A 5,122-nucleotide genomic window follows, 5' to 3' on the forward strand; every position below is an offset into this window, starting at 1 on the left:
GCATAAGTATTTACAATTGTTATATCTTCTTCTTGGATCGATCCCTTAATCATTATGTAGTGTCCTTCTTTGTCTCTTCTGATAGTCCTTATTTTAAAGTCTATTTTGTCTGATATGAGAATTGCTACTCCAGCTTTCTTTTGGTTTCCATTTGCATGGAATATCTTTTTCCATCCCCTTACTTTCAGTCTGTATGTGTCTCTAGGTCTGAAGTGGGTCTCTTGTAGACAGCATATATATGGGTCTTGTTTTTGTATCCATTCAGCCAATCTGTGTCTTTTGGTGGGAGCATTTAGTCCATTTACATTTAAGGTAATTATCGATATGTATGTTCCTATTCCCATTTTCTAAATTGTTTTGGGTTCGTTATTATAGGACTTTTCCTTCTCTTGTGTTTTTGTCTAGAGAAGTTCCTTTAGTTGCTTTAGCATTTGTTGTTTGGTGGTGCTGAACTCTCTCAGCTTTTGCTTGTCTGTATGGGTTTTAATTTCTCCATCAAATCTGAATGAGATCCTTGCTGGGTAGAGTAATCTTGGTTGCAGGTTTTTCTCCTTCATCACTTTCAGTATGTCTGCCACTCCCTTCTGGCTTGTAGAGATTTTGCTGAGAGATCAGCTGTTAACCTTATGGGGATTCCCTTGTGTGTTATTTGTTGTTTTTCCCTTGCTGCGTTTAATATGCTTTCTTTGTATTTAGTTTTTGACAGTTTGATTAATATGTGTCTTGGCGTATTTCTCCTTGAATTTATCCTGTATGGGACTCTCTGTGCTTCCTGGACTTGATTAACGATTTCCTTTCCCATATTAGGGAAGTTTTCAACTATAATCTCTTCAAATATTTTCTCAGTCCCTTTCTTTTTCTCTTCTTCTTCTGGAACCCCTATAATTCGAATGTTGGTGCGTTTAATGTTGTCCCAGAGGTCTCTGAGACTGTCCTCAGTTCTTTTCATTCTTTTTTCTTTATTCTGCTCTGCAGTAGTTATTTCCACTATTTTATCTTCCAGGTCACTTATCCGTTCTTCTGCCTCATTTATTCTGCTATTGATCCCATCTAGAGTATTTTTCATTTCATTTATTGTGTTGTTCATCATTGTCTGTTTCATCTTTATTTCTTCTAGGTCCTTGTTAACTGCTTCTTGCATTTTGTCCATTCTATTTCCAAGATTTTGGATCATCTTTACTATCATTATTCTGAACTCTTTTTCAGGTAGACTGCCTATTTCCTCTTCATTGAAAGAAAGAAAGCAAGAAAGAGAGGAGGGAAGGAAGGAAGGAGGGAAGGAAGAAAGAAAGAAAGAAGAAAAGAAAGAAAGGAAGAAGGAAAGAAAGGAGGGAGGGAGGGCAGGAGGAGGGAAGGAAGGAAGGAATGAGGGAAGGAAGGAAAAAATACAGAAAGAAAGAAGATACAGTAAAATAAAATAAAGTATAATCAAGTTACTGAATTAAAAAATAATTATTTAGAGAAAAAAAAAAGGGACGGATAGAACCTTAGGACAAATGGTGGAAGCAAAGTTATAGAGACAAAATCTTACATAGAAGCATACACATATACCCTCACAAAAAGAGGTAAAGTGGAAAAAATCATAAAACTTGCTCTCCAAGTCCACCTCCTCAATTTGGGACGATTCGTTGTCTCAAAAAGGGAAGGAAGGAAGGAAAGATAGAAAGAAGGTAAAGTATAATAGAGTTCTTTAAATTAAAATTAATTATTAAGAAAAAAATTAAAAAAAGAAAACAATGGACGAATAGAACGCTAGGACAAATGGTGGAAGCAAACCTATATAGACAAGATCTCACACAGAAGCATACACATACACATTCACAAAAAGAGGAAAAGGGGAAAAAATCATAGATCTTGCTCTAGAAATCCGCCTCCTCAATTTGGGATGATTCGCTGTCTATTCATGTATTCCACAGAGGCAGGGTACATCAAGTTGATTGTGTAGCTTTAATCCGCTGTCTCTGAGGCTGCTGGGAGAGATTTCCTTTTTTCTTCTTTGTTCTCACAGCTCACAGGGGCTCAGCTTTCGATTTGGCCCTGCCTCTGCGTGTAGGTCGCTGGAGGGCGTCTGTTTTTTGCTCAGACAGGACAGGGTTAAAGGAGCCGCTGACTCGGGGGCTCTGGCGCTCTCAGGCTGGGGAGAGGGAGGGGCACGGAGTGCGGGGCGGGCCTGCAGCGGCAGAAGTCGGCGTGACGTTGCACCAGCCTGAGGCCCGCCGTGTGTTCTCCCTGAGAAGTTGTCCCTGGATCCCGGGAACCTGGCAGTGGCAGGCTGCACAGGCTCCCCGGAAGAGGGGTGTGGATAGTGACCTGTGCTCGCACACAGGCCCCTTGGTGGCGGCAGCAGCAGCCTTAGCGTCTCCCACCCGTCTCTGGTTTCCGAGCTTTTAGCCGCGGCTCGCGCCCGTCTCTGGAGCTCCTTTAGGCAGCGCTCTTAAAACCCCTCTCCTCGCGCCCCAGGAAACACAGAGGGAAGAAAAAGTCTCTTGCCTCCTCAGCAGGTGCAGACTTTTCCCCGGACTCCCTCCCGGCTAGCCGTGGCGCACTAACCCCTTCGGGCTATGTTCAAGCCGCCAACCCCAGTCCTCTCCCTGAGCTCCGACCGAAACCCGAGCCTCGGCTCGCAGCCCCGCCCGCCCCGGCGGGTGAGCACACAAGCCTCTCGGGCTGGTGAGTGCCGGTCGGCACCGATCCTCTGTGCGGGAATCTCCCCGCTTTGCCCTCCGCACCCCTGTTGCTGTGCTCTCCTCCGCGGCTCCGAAGCTCCCCGCTCCGCCTCCCGCAATCTCTGCCCGCGAAGGGGCTTCCTAGTGTGTGGAGACCTTTCCTCCTTCACAGCTCCCTCCCACTGGTGCAGGTGCCGTCCCTATTCTTTTGTCTCTGTTTTTAATTAATTTTTTCTTTTGCCCTACCCAGATACGTGGGGAGTTTCTTGCCTTTTGGGAGGTCTGAGGTCTTCTGCCAGCATTCAGTAAGTGTTCTGTAGGAGTTGTTCCACATGTAGATGTATTTCTGGTGTATTTGTGGGGAGGAAGGTGATCTCCGCGTCTTACTCCTCCGCCATCTTTCCACCGCCTCTAGCACCACTTATTGAAGAGACTATCTTTTCTCCATTGTATATCCTTGCCTCCTTTGTCATAGATTAGTTGACCATAGGTGCATGGACATAGAGAATCCTAAAGATGCCACCGGAAAACTACTAGAGCTAATCAATGAATTTGGTAAAGTTGCAGGATACAAAATTAATGCACAGAAATCCCTTGCATTCCTATAAACTAATGATGAAAAATCTGAAAGAAATTAAGGAAACACTCCCATTTACCACTACAACAAAAAGAATAAAATACCTAGGAATAAACCTACCTCAGGAGACAAAAGACCTATATGCAGAAAACTATAACACATTGTTGAAAGAGATTAAAGATGATACAAACAGATGGAGAGATATACCATGTTCTTGATTTGGAAGAATCAATATTGTGAAAATGACTGTACTACCCAAAGCAATCTACAGATTCAGTGCAATCCCTATCAAATTGCCAGTGGCACTTTTTACAGAACTAGAACAAAAAAATCTTAAAATTTGTATGGAGACACAAAGGACCCCAAATAGCCAAAGTGGTCTTGAGGGAAAAAAACGGAGCTGGAGGAATCAGACTCGCTGACTTCAGACTATACTACAGAGCTGCAGTAATCAAGACAATATGGTACTGGCACAAAAACAGAAATATAGATCAATGGAACAGGATAGAAAGCCCAGAGATAAATAAATGCACGCAATCTACTGTCGCATTCAGATTGATCTTCCTCCTGCTTTTTATTATGTCAATCATGATACTCTAGCCATTGGGTATAGGATCTCTCAAAGTCTATTTTAGCCTTCAGATTAGACAGACAGTGAAATATAATGTGTATTTTTTTCAGTGTCCTGATGTTGACTAGGTGAGCAAACAGACTTCTAATTTTTAGGACAGCCTATTTGTTTAGACCTCTTTCTTTTCAGGTACAGTTTGTAATAGGTTACCCTCAAATAAAATGTATTCTTCCCCAGTGTAAAATCAATCAATATAAACATCTTAACCTGCCTATAGTTACAAGCAGTAAGGGATCTATCAATATCAGTCATTCTAATCTGCTCAGAAAATCAAGGGGTTGGTTAGACTTCACTCCAGACTCTTTCAAAGACTTAGTATTTTTTCCAGTGTCAAAAATATTAAGCAGCTATACTTGCATATTTTTTTATCCCACTGAGAACTCAAATTTTTAGCTGTAACAAGAATCTTCATCAGACTCCAAAGTTTTGTGATGGTTAATTTAGTTGCTGAGTTGCCTACCAGGGCATTAGAGGGGAAAAGAGCATGGATGTATTTAAGTCACTATCTTTCCAATCACTACTCTTAGCTATTTAAGTATCATTTAATAAAATAATATGAATTTGAAGGTATAACAATTGCCATGCTATTACAGTTTAAAGATAAAAATATCATGTTGTTTCAAATATCAATCTCAAATATAGCATTCATATGTCTATACATTTCAACTTAAGCATGAATTCACTTAATTTTTCAAATTGACTTTGAATTGATTTAGGCAATGGACAAATGATTTATATAAGTAAAATGTATGTACACATAGAAGGTATAACCTTTTGTAAAAAGTATGACTTAATCAAAGTGCTGAGTATCAACTGAGCATATCCTGTTTGTATGGGAGAACTGTAGGTGCTTAAGGCTTAGGTGATAAACATTTACAAAAATAAGAGTAAAGTGTAAGATAATATCAGAAGGTTAAAAAAAATTAAACTCTTGATAACAGAGTTCTTCTAAGGGAAGAAACTTTTTATTCCTTGTGCTTTAGATGTAGCTTCAGATTTGGATATATATATATATATATATATAGCATATGAAGTTAATAGAAATTCTAGGAGTTATGCTAGCATGCAGCACTAAATATGAAAGAATATGAAGAAGGTTGCCTAATGACAAACCTCAGGGATTGCAAGTGGTCAAGAATCTGGGGACTCAAATCTAGGGATAACTAATATTTCAAAGTTAAGTTAGTTTTGGACTGGAATACAAAATACTTTTAAGTAAATTAGCATGCAGCACTAAATATGAAAGAA

This window comes from Lipotes vexillifer, unplaced genomic scaffold, assembly GCF_000442215.2.
Source record: "Lipotes vexillifer unplaced genomic scaffold, Lipotes_vexillifer_v1.1 scaffold508, whole genome shotgun sequence".
Taxonomy (NCBI): domain Eukaryota; kingdom Metazoa; phylum Chordata; class Mammalia; order Artiodactyla; family Lipotidae; genus Lipotes; species Lipotes vexillifer.